Here is an 18,822-nt window from a genome sequence, read left to right as displayed (position 1 = left end):
CTTATTGGCTGAGATTGTTCTTCTGTGTCTTTGTTAAAGATCAGCTCTTTCCATTCTGAGTTTTGTCCGTCTGTACTTTTGTCAAAGATCAACTCCTTCCTTTTTGGGGTTTGGCCGTCTGTACTTCTCAAATATCAACTCCTGCTTTTTTTGGGGTTTTGCCATCTGTACTTCTCAAATATCAACTCCTTCCTTTTTTGGGGTTTGCCCGTTTGTACTTCACCAAATATCAACTCCTTCCTTTTTTTGGGGTTTGTCCGTCTGTACTTTGCCAAATATCAACTCTTTCCTTTTTGGCTGAGATTGCGCGCTGCTCCTCTGTACCTCTGCGCCATAATCACATGTTCTATCTGCCACTCCCTTGGGCCGGGATGTACTCGGCCAAAAGGAGCCGGGATATATCCGGCCATCACACTTATTGGGCCCTCTGTGTTGTGTTGGAGAAAAGGTGAAAAGCAGGTACCCCAGTGACTGGGCCACAACGAATGTGTCTCATACTTGGGCCGGGGTGATCCCAACCATTTTTGTCTTATTGGGTCGGGATGTACCCGGCCATACACCAACATAGGCAATAAGCACTTAATTGAAACAGAATTGGATCTGTGTGTACATGAAAAGAACTTGGACACTTTCATTCTTGGTGAATTATGAAAAAATTGGTGTTCCTATCATAAATTTTATTATGGCTTTTGATTGATTACTAATTTAGTTAATTTGAACATTTATAAATAAAATAGTTGTTTCATAATTGTGTATAATGTGGAAAAGAAATAACCACATAGATGGTGTACGATATCGATTTCCTTACAAACTATATTTAAGTAATTAACTTTGATTTTTTTTCACAAACTGAATAGCACCATGGAACAATAAATGTAGTGATGTTGGTGTTAGGGTTCTTATCGGCACAACGGCTTGGTTGACAGGCATGTACATTGTTTAATGTACAAATTCAGATACGAAGGTAACCATATAAGTTCTAAGGGATAACCACTTATTTGCAATAAAATTGGATTTATGTGTTTACAACACAACTATGGTCAATCCTTACAACACAACTTGCTCAACTCAATTGTTTTCTTTTTCTTCAAATGGCAAGAGTTCATACATAACAATTAGTCTAGAAAAATACTAAGAACTTAATACTCATTAAGTAAAAAAGGTAATTTTATTTGAAAGTGTATGTGTGGATTGCTATTGTATAGACCATCTGGATGCATATGAATGGAATCATTTTCAAGAATAAGGTGAAGGATGGTGAAGAAGTTTTCAACTTAGCCAAGCCAAGGCTTGGATGTGGATAACTAATAATGTTTCTAATGCGAGATTCACATACTCGAAGTGGTGCTTGTGTCCAGATTTGTGGATTAAATCCATAGTGGATTAGGAGTGTGGTTTTCTTTCTGGTTAGTTGGGGGATGCTTTTGTAGCTGCTTAAGGTGCGGTCTTGTCCACACACATCACATGGTTCTTGTTTGTTAGGTGCTTTGAGATATACTTTGTTTGCGATATCTTTTTGAAGTTACACTCTTATTCAACTTTTTATTTGTGCTCATCTAATGTGTCATCTAGACTTAGGTATATAGTCTAGAGATTTTTGCAAAACACAAAGTGTGGACTTATGGACCAAATGGACATGCATAGAAAACAAAAGAGAAATATTGTCACAAAGTTGGCTAAGACAATGGTTTTTCCTTGAGCTTGTGGAATCCTCAACACTCTTTTGTCTCTTTGTCTTCAGAAATATGTTATGTTTTGCTTGTATAATAGTTATCTTAAACTGTTATATCCTCTTCTTGATAGGTTATAGGTGTTGCTTTCTTTTTTGGTTTTATGCGATTTTGTTCTTTGCTTTTTCATATGTAAAAGGGTTGGAGCACCTCAAGTGTTTATCTATTTATATATTTTTTATTGCTGATAAAAAAATTCAAAAAAGAACTTCAATAAAGCCCACTTATGTGTGTGTGTGTTCATAGTTAACTGTAGTTTTAAATGAACTATGACTTAATAATTATTAATGTAATTTTACTTTATTTATAGGACAAAAGTGTCCATAATTATTGTATAATTGTGTTTAATATTTTAAAAAATAATAAATAATTATATTTTAGTGTTCCTAAAAATTAAAATGTAATCAAACGTAAAATATTTAAATTAGTAGAAAAACTAACAAAAAATAGTGTTAGTTAAACATCTAAAGAGTAAAAAAAAATGAATTAAATAATAAAATAACTATATTTTAATGTTGATAATTTCAAAGACAAATTTTTTTATTTTTGCAAAATTTAAAGACTCTACCTTTCAAACATTTCAAGTCTTCATATTTCAAGCATTTTGAGAAAGATGTTTTTTCTTACTCTTTAATAGAGACTTTATAAATTTCAAAATGCTTACTTTTTGGTAAAAGAGATATTATTTATAAATTTTAAAAGATATTTTTATCTTTATAAAATTTGTTACATAAATTTATAATAATGTTAACTTTGATTTTAATCCCTAAACTATTAAACAATTTTGATGTGCCTCTTTCAAAATTTGCTCTAATTAATTTGAAATTCATAGATCAATCTCTAATACCTTGGTGTTTTTTCTTGACGTGGCAACTACGTAAAAAAAAAATATTCCAACCCAGTGACCTTGGATACCTCCTAGATCTCTTCGACTGATCAAAATCTCTCAAAACATTCATCCTCACAGCAAACATAACACCTAGCTCCAACCACCATCTTCATCCTCATATAATATTCATCTATTTTTCCAGCACCCTCATCCACAAATAACTCGTCTTCATTACCATTCACAATCACAATCTTCTATCTTCATCCCTCCACGCCCTTCATTGCCAACAATGGTGGATCCTGACGTTATATGCTTCGATGTATATAAATTCTGTACGAACTACCTGAGCATGCATGATATATACACTCTAATTGTCAGTACTTGTCATCTTTTTTCTTCAGCAATGACTTGAGAAGTATAAGAAACAATCAATTAAGAAACTCAAGAGCTATCTATATTCATCTTTTTTCTTGTTGCCCCCACTGATCCCTGATAATATTACATCACACATTTACATTTCACTTTGCTTATCACCTTGAAACAACCTTTTACCCCAAAATTTAAAACAAGAAAAACATAACCCAGAATGACGACACGGGAGAAACGAAGACCAAAAACACAAACAACCACAAACCACATAATCAAAATAACTTAGGGTTTCATGACACATATACCTCTGTTTCAGACACCTTCGCCCACGAACGAAATCACAATCTTCAATGCCAAAATAAAAAATGGGAAACCAAAAAACGAGCAGATCAAACGAAACCTTTTTAATTACCCTTCTTCAAGGACAATTCAAATGAGCGCACATTTGTTTAAAATATTAATAAACGCCTGATGTGTATATCTTCATTCGAGTAAGTAATCAATATGGATTGTTGTTGTTATGAATTATTGTGCTGTTAGTTTTAATAAAGAATTAGGGAAGGCACAAGTATAGAACAAGACAAAAAAAATTCAATAAAGAATGTGATCTCCAATGTAAGGCTACCCAGACTCAAGTCTACTCATCCTCCAACTAAAAGCGCACAAACCATACATCTTCTGTAATGTCTCAGAAAGGAAAATTGAACACACACATACACATGTGTGTGTATCTATATATATATATATATTCCCTAGCAAGGAAAGCCAGCATAGCAGTTGAGAGCACCAGCATGGCGTGTGAGCCTGCTGACATGGGTGCCATCCCTTGGCTTCATGATGAGACCCTTCTTGTATGTCATCTGGATGGGAGCACCTGTGGTGTTGAAAGTGGCACCGTTCATGAGAAGGTCCATGTCTGATTGCCACTGCCATTGCATCCATTGTTCAGGTGTAGCGTAGTCTCTGTGTGTGATTTCCTTTGCAAAATCGAGGTTGGGAGCAATGAAACGGTTTCCCTGGCTAAGAATAGTTGGCTTTGAGCTTCCACCAATGGCGTAAATTTGCCAGTGAGTGTAATCGTTGTTAAGAACGTGGAAGAATCCAAATCTGCACCTTGGCATCCTCTGGGACAGTCCCTGCCCGAAGTGGTTGAATGCCACCGTTATCTGCATGAGCTTGTCATTGACGTGGGGGTTTGTGTCACTGGCACCAAACAACATCACATCGTTGTGTCTCGTCATGTGGCAGTTGGAGACGGTGATGGCAGTGGATCCCTCGATCACATCGATGAGTCCATCGGCAGAGTTAGAGAGGGAAACATGATCGATCCAAATGTTGGAAGCTCCGAAGATGGAGATGGCATCACCATCACTCCTGGTTCTGTGTCCAACGTGGTTGTAAGAGTCCCTGATCATGCCACCATCCTTAGGCACGATGTTCTTCACGCGAATGCCGTGGATGATGATGTTGTTCACGAACTGCATGGTGAGGCCACCACCGTCCTTGAACTGAACGTTGGCGCCACGACCGTCGATGGTCTTGTCGGAGGAAATCATAAGCTCCTGCTGCAGAGTGATTCTCATGCTGCGTGAGAAGGTGATCCAAAGTGGACCCTGTTGGGTGACAGCATGACGGATGGTTCCTGGCTTAGGGTTCTGCATGTCGTCGTCGGAGGTATCATTGACAACATAAATGGGTCCACCGAGGCCTCCCACTGCGCGTCTTCCGAACCCTTTTCCGCATTTGGCCAACTGGTACCTGTCGTTGGCCCAGTCTTTGTTGCACCTCCAGCAATTGTCAATGGGGTTGGTGCTGTCACATGGCCCAAAAGCAGGGTTCCTGGGCGCCCTCAGTCCCCTCCTGGTGCTGTTTTGCATGGCAAGATGAACATGGTAATTGAGCTCACTGGCCACGAATTCCGGAGTCGGCACATAGGACTCGAGAGCGATTGTGTGGGCTTCCTCAGCTTGATTTTTCAGAAAGTCGTCGTATTCAGCAATGCCAGCCTCAAGGCATGGGATGATGATGGCCAAAGTTACCAGCAGCGTGAAGACAACCTTTGCAGCACTTCCTCCCATGTTTATTTTATTTTTTATTATTTTTGTGGCTAGGTTGTCCAAGGTCTAGGAATTCTTGTTGGAGTTCAGAGAATCCAACAAAGACCTTGATGACAAGCCTGTACCAGGGGGAGTGGAGGAGGAGAGATTGTTCTTTGGCTTGTTGCATATTGGTTCATGAGTTCATCCCTTTTATACCACACAAATCCTTAACAAAGCAACGGTCATCCTTCAATCTTGGTGTGCGATTCCAACCTCAGCACCCGAAAGATGTGGTCTACCAATAATTCTGTTACCACAAAACTCGAAAAGAAAACAACTATACGTTAACCACAATCAAGTTTTTAAATAACAATTTTTTAATTACTATATTACTTACTTATTTTTAGATTATATAAATAATATTAATTAAATAAATCATTTTTGTTTCTCATCACTCGCAACCTCTTAACAGCAGACAAAAAATAATGGAATCGAACATATATAATTATAACTATTTATAACAATTACATAATTCATCTTTTAATATATATTTGTTTTCTTAGAATATTAGAAATAAGTAATTTTTAAGTTTGTTTGTAAATAGTTTTTTATGTTTTGTAATCTATAATACGAATTGATTTGGATAACTTCTTTATGTATTTTTTTATTTTACTTTTTTTATCATTCATATTATTTATCGTGCTCATCTTATCTTCTTCAATAATTTTTTTATTTTCCGTAACCTCTAAGAAAATTTATAATGATAATTTTACTTTGATAGTTTTTATAATAAATTAAAAGGCCTAATTGTATTAATTTTTTTTGGTTATCATAAAGTTATAGATACAAAAGTTCTAGGTTTCTAGTAGTAAAATTAGTAACAATATATAATGTGAATATCATATTTAATGTATTTTTCTTAATTTACCCTTCCATATATATTTTTTTTCAATTCAAATAAGAAGATGTTAAGTGCCCCGTAAATGATAATCGTGTTTAGTTGTTATTGTATAACTGACTGAGAATCACATCCCACAAAATAGGAAAATGAGTAACCATTTTCATTTTTTACTTCATTTCTTTTATGAATGTATTTTTCTTATTTTACCCTTCCGTATATATTTGTTTTTCAATTCGTATAAGAACATGTTCGGTGCTCATAAAATGATAATTGTTTAGTTGTTATTTTTTAACTGGCTGAGAATCACATCCCACAAAATAAGTAACTATTCTCGTTTTTCACTTCATTTTCTTGTTTTCTTCTCAATTTTCGGCAATTTTCTAAACTTAATATACAACTGTAACGCAACATTCAGCTAATTACCTTGATAAAATAATAATCAAAATCAACATATGCTAGTTTTTAATAAAATAAATAAATTTATATTTTTAATGTGTTTCTCTAATATGCTTATCTGATGAATTCATCCATTCATCTTTATTTTGATCAACATATTTCTAAATGGTAATTACTTTAAAAACTTAAATAATCATTGTTTTTGTTCTGCTTCTTCGATTTGGTGCTTATTTACTTTGAAAATATTATATTAGCTCCTAATTTTTGTCTATTTTAGTTAATTTGTTTTTTTTAATGGTGTTTAAAATAGTTATAATAAGTGCATGTCAAGTGTTAGTGTGTTTTTCTTTAATTTTTTAATTATAATTTTATTTTAAAACAACTTGTCCACATGTTATGTCAACATCATGCCACATGTCAATGTTAATGTCACGTGTTGATTTATGATTGTGTCATTCCCTTATGTTCAATTGAATTCTTATATTGTGTTATTTTTTGTTTAATTTAGTCCTAATTTTTATTAAAATGGAATAGTTTTATTCTTTCAAACAATTTTTTTCAAAAACACATTTTAAAATTTTAAAAAATACAATTAAATTTTTCTAAAATATACTTTATTTTATTGTTTTGTTCTCTAAATTTAAACTATTTCTTAAAAGTATTTTATAAAAGTATTTGGCCGGGTCTTTACATGTAAAAAATTAAGCTAAATTTAGCAGAAAAAATTATCTCCACTAACTTTCTATGATTAGTTTATTTAAAACATAGAACTTAGAAGGATGGAAATTTTCCTAATTTACTGGGATTTTATTACTCTCCTTTGTGAATATTATGCGTTTGGTTTAAAATGATAAATTAATACCGAATAAAAAAATAATTTTGTGGTTTAAAATATGTTAGAAATATTTTAATATAATTTAAAAAATAAATAATTAAAATAAAAATTCTACTGTTACTCATGTTTTTATAGACTTTTAATTTATGGGTTAATGTGTTTTATGATTAACAGCTATATTTTTTTATTATACTTTACTCCTTTGTCTCATTTTGCTACCTATAAATACCACCTACGTGCATGGGAAAGAAAACAACAACAATAACAGAGACAACAAACTCTAGAGTTTTTCTTAAAAGTGTTCTTATTTTCTTCTCTATATTATCTTTAAGACAATGGGTGTTCATAAGGTTCGGAAATTCTTCGTTGCACTCGATCGATGATTTGAAACACATATGATTGTGTGTTTGTTTAGCCCTGTGCAGTAGGGGCGTTTTCTAAGGATAACTTTATGCGTGCCTCAACCTAGGATATTTCTATTCCTTTTCTTGTTTATTTTTTATTTTTTATTGTTATTATATTTGTTGATATCTGATTAATATTCATTGTTTTATATATTGTCTTAGTATTATTATTGATTTAATAATTATTATTATTACATTATTTCATATTTATATTATTATTAGCAATATTTGAGTAATCATTTTCTAACATTCTTAGAGAGAAAAATTAAGTTCTTGTTATTTCTATTTTTGATTACTCGTTTGTATTCATTTCTAAATTAAAAACAATATAGTTGAAGACTGAAAAATACATGTTATGAGTGTTTCTTATGGTTATAATTCAATCAGTTTCAACTAAGCCTAAAATCTTATGTGTATAATTGTTTCTATTTCTATTGGTAACAATAATTGAAATTATGAATAAATGATATTCCTGCTCATTGAATAATTTTTTGTGATGTCTATAGCTAATATTTTGGTTTTTATATTAATTTATGCTTTAATTTTGTGTATTGTTACCATTGATAAAGGTGTTCTATATCATGAATATATTTTAATTGTTTTGTATGAAAATAATTATAAAATAATTTGTCATACTAAAACTACTATTATGTTATGGAAAACACTTGAACTAAACTTTGCATTTGCAAAGAGAAAAAGAAATTTAGCTTGATATTTATATATAAAAAAAAGTGACTGATAATAAATATAATCTTTATCTTGTAATAAAATATTTATAAGTTCTCTTTGATTATTCCATATGTTAAGTTGTGATTTATGACATGCTATTATTACAATTGTTGAGAAGTTGAAAAGATTGATTAGAGACCATTCAAATTATGAAATTTTGAGGTACAAAATTAATTAAATAGAGAAATGACAATACATGTATATATAAATGAGTGTTTTGTGTGAAACTCATGGTATTATTCATTATGTAACATCTTCATATAGTGTATGGTGTTAATATAATGGTGTAGTGAAAGAAAAAAAAAATGTTCTGATATGGTAAATCTTATTCTACAAGTTCTAGCTTGCCTAACATTATATTAGTGAAATTTTATATCATGCTTACCATATTTTGAACACAAAAGATTGTGATAAAACTTTTTATGAGTTATGAAAGAAAGGAGAACCACATTTAAAATATTTCAAAGCGTGGGGGTGTCTTGCAATGGTTAACATACTTGTTAATAAAAAAATCTTGGTTATATATTATAAAGTGAATAAATATACCTCATTGTTTTGCCATCTAGTGTAATACTATATGTGTTTCTTCTAGTTATGACAATATGTCCAATTTCTTGAGATGATTGAAGGATAATGTAAATTGGATATTGATTTTGGTGACGCAAAATCACCTATTGGTTATGACTATGTTTTAACCTTGGATGGAGGTGCACTATCATGGAAATATGTTAAAAAGTTGTTGTTCTATCATGGTCTACTATACCAGCATACATTATTCCTTTGTTCAAAGCATCCTGACAATTAAATTGTTATATTTAAAGTTTTTAGTAAAAATGTCAATGAAATTGACATATAAGAACAAAAGACAAATATATTAGAAACTTAATTACTCATGATATTATCTCTCTTGACTTTGTCAAGTCAGAAAGAAATATTGCAGATCTGCTTATCAAAGGGTTGATGCATCAACAACAAGAATTTAAGTTGTCGAGGGGAATGAGACTATAGCCCATAAATTAGTTGCAACAATGGACACTCATCTCCACATGAATGGCGATCCCATGAAATGGAGTTCAATGGGTAATAACGATGTTGTTGTTGACTAAAGTACACCAAATAATTTGATTAAATTTTATGTCTCATTCCTATGGCGAGGTATACTATAAATTGTGACAATAATAAGGTTGAGGTATGTGTATTATTATGCTTATTTTATAAAATACCTCTTAATAAACCTAATGGTTGAGGTATGTGCATTATTATGCTTATTTTATAAAATACCTCTTAATAAACCCAATGACAATTATTGTAGGGGTGTGAGTCACAAACCACCCTTTGAGGGTTTACCTAGTGAGTGTGATGGTAGGGTTGCCATTGTGAGACATGGGCAAGTCTCTAAGTGACACTCATGAAACAAGATACATGCACAAGGCCGTAACGTGCACCCACTGATTAGAACCTATAATGAACACCGATATTGTATGTGTTATTTACTAAAATCCGGTCATAGGGGATGTAGTTCAAGGCAATTAAGTCTCTGCATTTTCTCAGGTGGAAGTTTATAAGCACTAGGTGTAAGGGTTAGACCTGGAAGGTTCCTTACACTGAACTACAATATTTTGTTTTAAAAGATAATATCTTTTTGTTTTATTTTTTTTTAAATTATGTGGGGGATTGTTAGAAATATTTTAATATAATTTAAAAAATAAATAATTAAAATAAAAATTCTACTGTTACTCATGTTTTTATAGACCTTTAATTTATGGGTTAATGTGTTTTATGATTAACAGCTATATTTTTTATTATACTTTACTCCTTTGACTCCTTTTGCTACCTATAAATACCACCTAGGTGCATGGGGAAGAAAACAACAACAATAACAGAGACAACAAACTCTAGAATTTTTCTTAAAAGTGTTCTTATTTTCTTCTCTATATTATCTTTAAGACAATGGGTGTTCATAAGGTTCGGAGATCCTTCGCTGCACTCGATCGATCTGACGGGTTGTTGTATCTTGGGAGAGAAAGCTTATGATTTGAAACACATATGATTGTGTATTTGTTTAGCCTTGTGCAGTAGGGGCGTTTTCTCTCTAAGGATAGCACTATGCGTGCCTCAACCCAGGATATTTCTATTCCTTACCTTGTTTATTTTTTATTTTTTATTGTTATTATATTTGTTGATATCTGATTAATATTCATTGTTTTATATATTGTCTTAGTATTATTATTGATTTAATAATTATTATTATATTATTTCATATTTATATTATTATTAGTAATATTTGAGTAATCATTTTCTAACACAATAATAATAAAATAATCTTAATAGTTTAAATAAAAGTATAAAAATAACATAAAGGAAAGTCATCATCAATTTATATCTAAGAAATCTCACCATTAGGTAATTTATCTTATTGACCTAATCTCATTGACACCTGTCCCAAATGATGATTTTTTTTGTCATTTGAATTATTTTTCCTCTGTAACGTCCCATTTAAATAAATAAACTTACTTCAATGACACGTCACACAAATAATAATAAAAGCAGAGATGCGAAGTAGGGACTCACTCCCTAAAAATATCCAAGAGTTATGAAAAGAGAATCCTAGGACACATCACGATGCCAAACAAGACAAAGTATAAGGTCTAAAGTAATCAGAAACACAGTACATATCAAATAATACATGGGTCATAACCCTAGCAAAAGGCATAAAAAGAAAAATCGAAGTCCAGTCGACTAAGCAACGGAACCATCACCTCCCTATTGGTCATGGGTGTTCCTCGCATCTGCTCACATCAACAAGTTGATGATCATCGCAAGAGAGAGAACCACACAGCAGAACACACAACAAAGTAGAAGGGTAAGCTAGAGCCAAAAGTAGTTCTATCATGCAATCAGGTATACCATAACAGTCCATTATACATACATCATCCAAGCATGTTATGACCTTTCAGTCAATACACTAAGACTCGACTCGACTCATCCGGATTACATATAATCTGGTCGGATTCAGCGGATGCTTGCACTTGTGGTGGATACCTCTGCTCACCCCCGAGTTGCTCACCCCCGAGCTATGTGTTACAAGTGTTACAATGAATCAATCCCTCACACACAAGGTTAGCCCTTAATGAATTTCAGGCCTCCTGCTACTCTCACCACAAGAGTCAGTCCGCTCTAAGTGAGACTAACTGACTCCTTGGAGTGCAGGATGCAACTTACCTTGAATCCTTACCAAATTATATAGATGGGGCACCACCATGGACACCCACTAATAGGGGCCATGGAATTACGTCTCGACCACTGAAGCGCGACCTTGAACCCCACCTAGAGATTTCAAGGAATTACGCCCTAACCATGGACCAATCATAAACAAAACAAGTAATATTTAATATGCATATGTATATATATATATATATATATATATATATATATATATATATATATATATATATATATATATCGTGCCACCCTTAAAATCCATTCTCATTTGTATTCCATGTTGAATCCATTCCATTCATCCTTCCCAAACCACGAATGTAAAGTGTATTTCATACCGACACCATGCCATATTCATTAACCAACCTTCACTCATGTCTCATGTCAAACCCATACCAAACTCATCATTATAATTCCATGAATCATCTCATACAAACATCATGCTCACATCATGTTAAAACTCATGAATCACAACTTATACACCATCTTATTCATAAAAGTCACTCCATTCATATCTTAGAAGTAATATCCATACAAGCATAGAGTCAACATTTTATATCAGAGAAACATCAGGGCCAACCACATTCTCATCCAACTTCTCACTCAAGTAGAAAGGTCTCACTCAGGCGAGAAGGACTCTCGCTCAGGCGAGCTCCTTTCGCCTAGGCGAGAGCTCGACTTCCAGTACAGTGGCCTTACACGCATTGGTCGTCTGGGTGACTACTCGTGGAAAATAGCTTGGGCGAGCCTCTGTTAATCTCGCTTAGGCGAGACATACTCACTTGGGCGAGAAAATCAGTGCTCACCATTGTTCTCTCGTGCAACAGTCCCACAACAGCATCCAAGCAGTTCAAACATGTAACCCCAACAACACATATTCACACACAATACATTCAATCACGAAACAGACATAAAACAGGTAGATTTCATGGAATATTCAGAAGGATTTAGCTTCCCTTACCTAGAAGGGTTTAGCCGAAGACTCCTAGACCAAAGTTATTTAGCACAACAGCTCTGATGCTAGCTCAGGGACGACTTAAGGAGCTGGAAAAAGGAAAAGGCAGTAGAGACATGAGCTACCCAGAGCAACAGTAGCAAAAATTGCAAGCACGATTGAGGGAAATACTTACGTGGAGAGGAAAGCACTGGTTCGAACTCGCTTGACCAAGGTGACACTAAACCCTAGCAGAGCGGGAGATGGCTGCAGCTCTAAGGTTTTCTGAGAATGAGCAGGAAAAGTGAGTTAGGACAGACTTGGGGTTCGATTGTATCCTTTGAGCTAGCCCTAGGTCCATCTGTTTCGGAGTGGCCCTTTTTTTAAATAAGACATAATATAAGTGGGCCTTACATCCTCAATTTTGGCAAAATGGATAACTTTATTCTCAACTTTATTACATCAATCTATATTTAGGAAGGAAAATTATTTTTTGAAAAAGTTTGATCATAGTATCATAGAACATTTAAGGAACCCATTTGTTGTATCTAATAATAGGTTGAGAGAATTAACCGAACCAACTACGTCTCATCTGAGGGATAGGTCGAGAGGGTCATGCCGGTCATTTTGCAGATCATATTTGGGTAATTTACTTTACTAATTCAATTTTATTGGTTGACAGCCGTCCAAATAATAGTTTTTTATATTTAGGTAATTTACTTTACTAATTCAATTTACTTAGACATTTATGAAATTAAATTTTGAAAATTTTATTTTATTTTTATTTTTAAGATAATTATATTTAAAAAATAATATATTTTTATTGATAATAAAGTATAAAAATAACTTTGATGAAATTATTTTGTCTTGAAACAATTATCAATAAAAAATTATATTTATCATTTTTATATTAAATAATAACATCAATTTTCTTACTATTAAATATTATTCTTCTTTTTAGTATGTAAAAATTAATTAATTTTATCTAATAAAAAATAGCATTAATGATATGTACATAAAATAGGTTTTAAATAGTTATATTTATAAAATAATAAATTAAAATATTATATTTAATATACTACTAAAATTTCCAATATTTCATGTCACTTTTTTTTCAAATTTCTTACAAAAATTTGTAGGAAAAGATTTTCTTGCCATTTTTTCTATGAATTTTGATCGGTAGGTAATACCTTCGTGGATAATTAGTTAATGTGGAATTTAAAAATATGCAGGAAACTTCTTGCAATTTTTTTATGAAAAATATTCACAACAAACTTTTCTGTTAATAAAATTTAATTCAATACGCTAATTAAACAAGTTTAGAAAAAATCATTAGATAAGTCTTTTCATACCCAAATTTAATTTGTTGAGACCCTAATTAAACGAGTTTAGCAAAAATCATTAGATGATTCATTTAATACATTGGTTAAATGAGTCTAAGAATACTCGTTAGACAAGTTTGTTTATACATTGATTATACGAGTCTATCAACAAACACCAGACCAATTTGTGCATACACTGATAAGATGAGTTTAGCAAAATACATTAGATAAGTCTTTTCATTCAAAAATTAGACAAGTCTATTAATACAAATTAGACAAGTTTGTCCACTCAATGATTAGACGAGTCTTGCAATACACATTAGATGGGTCTGGACATACAATGATTAGACAAGTCTAGCTATACACATTATACGAGTGTGTCCATATACTTATGAGACAAGTCTAACAATACATATAAGAAGAATTTGTGGATGCATTGATTAGATGAGTCTAGAAATATACATTAGATAAGTCTTTCCATATACTTATTAAATGAGTATAGCAAAAAATATTACACGAGTCTAACAATACACATTAGACGAGACAGTGGATACACCAAGTAGAAGAGTATAACAAAAAGATATTAGACGAGTCATTCCATACGTTGGTTAGATAAGTTTACACATAATTTGATTAGATGAGTTGTCGATGAATTGATCGAACCAATCTAGCAATACACATTAGACAACTAATTCATATATTCATTAGACGAGTCTAACAATATACATTAGACAAGCTTTTTCATACACAAATCATACGAGTCTATTAATAAACATTAGAGAGTATGTTCATTCACTAATTAGATGAATCTTGTAATATACATTAGACGAATTTGTTCATACACTAATTGGACGACTTTAAAAATACCATTAGATGTTTTTATCCTAAGAGTGTCAAAAAAATTCGTACGTGCGGGTATCCGCAAATAAAACCCGCAACAGGTAAGAAATAGATATTATAAATGGATACCTGCGGGTAATGGGTACGAGTATTTTTTTATACCCGCATGTTAACGGAGCGGGTACGGGTATCATAGTATTCGTACTCGTGGATACCCGTACCCGTTATACTCTAATTTAAATTAAAAAAAAATTAAAAAAAACATGATTAAAACATTAACACATTGATATTGAATGAGTTGTTTTTTGTCAATTGATTTTAAAAAATCTTCATTTCTTTGTAAATTATCATTCAACACTATTTAAATGAAATATTTGCACTTTGTTTGAAATATATGAATGTTATGCATGTATTTTTATTTGAATTTATAGTTAAAAGATGTTGTTAAATATAAAACTTTTCTTTTGTAAATATCTGCAGGTACCCGTGGATATTCATGGATATTCATGGATATTAAACAAATATATGGGTACCGCATAATGGATACGCGCATGGATATGGATACGGGTACGAGATGAATATTTATCCAGTGGGTGAGCTACTACCCGTACACCCGTTGACATCCCTAGTTTATCCATGCACTAATTAGACAAGTATTTTATGCATAAAACATAAAACAAGTCATTTCATGTAACAATTAGACAAGCCTAAGAATACGCATTAGGTGAGTTCATCCATTAAACGAGTCTTGCAACACACATTATATGAGTTTGTCCATACGTTAATTAAAAGAGTTTAACAATATACATTGGACAAGTTTATTTATACACATATTATATGAGTCTATTAATACATATTATAAATTTCTATCAATTCTCTTATTAGTCGTGTCGCGCATAAGCCTCCAGCCCGCGTGGGCCGGCCCGCAAGCCCGAATAAAATTAAAAAAAAAATTATTAATTACTTTTTTATGAACTCTTGCATTCAAATTCTTGTATAACTGGAAAAGACAAGTATTATGTATTTTTTAATGTGCTAAAATTTAAAGAATACATTGTGTATGTCATAGTATGAATATGATGAAAATGTTAAATTATCAATTTATCATCTAATTCCCCAAAGTCTTTACTTAATTTTGTGAACTTCTTAAAGTTTCCCAATTTTTAAACATTGAAATTTTTATCATAAAAATTAAAAAAAAATTAAAAAAAAAGCGGGTCAACCCGCGGGCCTACGGGCCAAGGAGTATGCGGGGCGGACCAGTGTTTACAGCTCGCATAAAGTGTGTGGGCGATTAAAATTTTATAACCAATAATTAATATATAAATTTATTCAATTAATATTATTTATATAATCTGAAAATAACCATTCAAAGTAAATAATATAATAATTAAAATGGTTAATATTTTTGTCCCTTAACTTTCGGTGATAATTGGAATTAGTGCATTTTTGAGACTTTAGACCAATTTAGTTCCCAAACTTACAAAATGTATGGATTTAATCCTTTTAACCAAATTTCGATAAGTTTTGTTGACATTTCAAATACATTTCATGATAATATTTGAGTTATTTACATCATTTTGACACATTTTCACTTAAATATTAAGTCAAATATTATCATGAAATACGTTTAAAACTTCAAATAAAATTAACAAAAATTGATTAAAATAACTAAATTCATCGTAGGTAAAAGTTGAGGGACTAAATTGGGTCAAAGTTTCAAAGAAGAACTAATTTCAATTTTTAGTAAAAGTTAAAAGATAAAAACACATTTAACCCTAATTAAAAACAACAAGAAATTTATTGTAATTTTAATACTTGATCGTAGTTAACAAATAATTGTTTCTCTTTTCCAGTTTTGTGGTAACAGAACTATCGGCAAACCACAACTCTCGGTTGCTGAAAATGGAATCACACCCCACCATTGAAGGATTACCATTGTTCTGTTAAGGATTTGTGTGGTATAAAAGGGATGAACTCATAAACCAATATGTCACAAGCCATAAAATAATCAATAATCTCTCCTCCTCGGCACAGGATTGTAAAAGGTATTTGTTGGATTCTCTGAGCTTCAACAGAAATCCCTAAACCTTGAACAACCTTGCCAAAAAAACAAAAAAAAAAAAAAAACATGGGAGGAAGTGCTGCAAAGGTTGTCTTCATTCTTTTCATCACTTTGGCCATCACCATGCCACGCCTTGAGGCTGGCATTGCTGAATTCGATGACTTTCTGAATGCTCAAGCTGAGGAAGCCCACGAGATCGCTGTGGAGTCGTATGTGCCCACTCCTGAATTCGTCACCACTGTTCATCTTTCCCAAGAAAACAGCAAGAGAAGGGGACTCAGGGACTCCAATACCCCTTCTTCTTGAGGGCCATGCGAGAGCAGCAATACTTTTAACATTTCTTTGTTATATTATTACACTTGTCTGATCGATGTGCGTCTAATATACAGACCACAATATAAAGTACATTGTATTAATGAATAAAAAAGTAAAATAGTTTTTTGAGATACAATTATGATATATAGTGCAGATAATTTGTGGTTGATAAAAATATATGAGTTTTAAAATAGTAATATTATTTTAAGAAATATAAGTTAAATATGTTGATCAAAATTTGATTTTATTAAACGATCAAGTAATTACAAATCATAAAAAAATAAAATTTAAAATGAAAAAAATATTATAAAAAAATAGTACTCTAAATATAAGTTATTCATTAATAATAAAGATATTAAAAATATGTTAGACAAACAACTCTTAAAGATGGTAATTAACAATGTGTCTAAAACAAACATTAAGAGAAGTACTTTTTTTATTATAAAAGATAAAAAATCTTTAAAATTATTTTTTGCATATGTTGAGGACAAATAAGTTTAAAAATAAAATAAATGGATAAAAGGGTAAAATAACTTCTAATATCTTTTAGGAATAAACTAGTTTTAAACTATGCACGAGTTGATTTTTCTTTGTGTGTTTTTTATATTAGTAAATATATATTATATATTAAAAAATATTTAAATATATATTATATTTAAAATTATTTGGAAACAATAATTATATTTTTAAGTTTATAATTAAATTTTGAATAGAATTGTGAAAATTATTCATAAGTTTAAATATATATATATATATATATATATATATATATATATATATATATATATATATATATATATATATGTAAATTTGTAAAGAGTAAATTTTGTAAAAATATAAAGGATATAACATGTTAAAAAATATAGAGTGAACTATCTAAAAATACAAATGATAGACTGTGCAAAAATACATAGAATATATTTGTTATAAATACAAATCGTGTATGGATATATTGGCCTAACTTGTATATATTATTAGACTCTTATCATCAGTGCATTGACAAATTCATCTAATATCTAATGTTAGACTCGTCTAATTAGTATATGGATCCACTCATCTAATGTGTATTGCTATACTCATTACATGTAATGTTAGAGGTGGCAATGCGGTCTGGTCCGGCTCGTTTAGACCCGACCCACATAAGGCTCGTATAACGCGGGCTAGCCCGTAAATTCATTTTTGTTTATGTAAAGAGAAGATAAGGAGCAACATCTTAACAAATAAAAATGGTATTGAACATATATTGATTTGATCTCGATATTCGTTCAATTTTTTTAATTTGGTCTTAATATTATTTTTTTATCAATTTGGTTATAATATTCATCAATTTTATTTTTTTTTTATTTTTTTTCTAACACCGTTAATATAAAACACTCTATATTTGAGAATAAATTTTAAAGAATTAATATCAAACTTTCCACTTATAATTCTAAATAATTAATATGAAACTTCCCACCTATAATTCCTTGAATTTTAATAAGATTTTCTCAATTTAACACTTGAATCCTTAGTATCATCCATGAAAATAGGTGAAGAAGTTATTGTTTTAATCTTCACGAATATCTTTCTTTTCATCGCTTAAAAAAATGAATCTGTTATTTTATTCTTCATCAATTTACCTATTTAAAAAAAATGAAAACTAAACAATAATTTATCAATATCCAATAAAAATATTAAGAGACATAATTACTAAAAAATATTTATGTTAATCAATTCACATCTAAAAAATGATTATGAAAAAACATATAGTACATAACTTCTCTTTCTTTATAAAAAAAGTAAATATACAAAGAACTCATGATGAAAAAAATATTAAATATCAAATTAATATTTCACTATCAATAGACAAAAGAGAGTTATATTTTTTGTTAGAGAATGAAAAAGAACTGATGATA

General features: G+C 31.1%; 1 pseudogene; it reads right to left on the bottom strand.

The window, feature by feature from the left end:
• Window positions 1-3,499: 3,499 nt before the first annotated feature.
• On the bottom strand, window positions 3,500-5,146 carry LOC114181675 (pectate lyase pseudogene; annotated as a pseudogene).
• Between the last annotated feature and the right edge of the window lie 13,676 nt (window positions 5,147-18,822).

This window comes from Vigna unguiculata, chromosome 4, assembly GCF_037176805.1.
Source record: "Vigna unguiculata cultivar grain cowpea cultivar isolate G323 ecotype 2 chromosome 4, ASM3717680v1, whole genome shotgun sequence".
Classification (NCBI taxonomy): Eukaryota; Viridiplantae; Streptophyta; class Magnoliopsida; order Fabales; family Fabaceae; genus Vigna; species Vigna unguiculata.
This window is presented reverse-complemented; position numbering and strand designations above follow the sequence as displayed.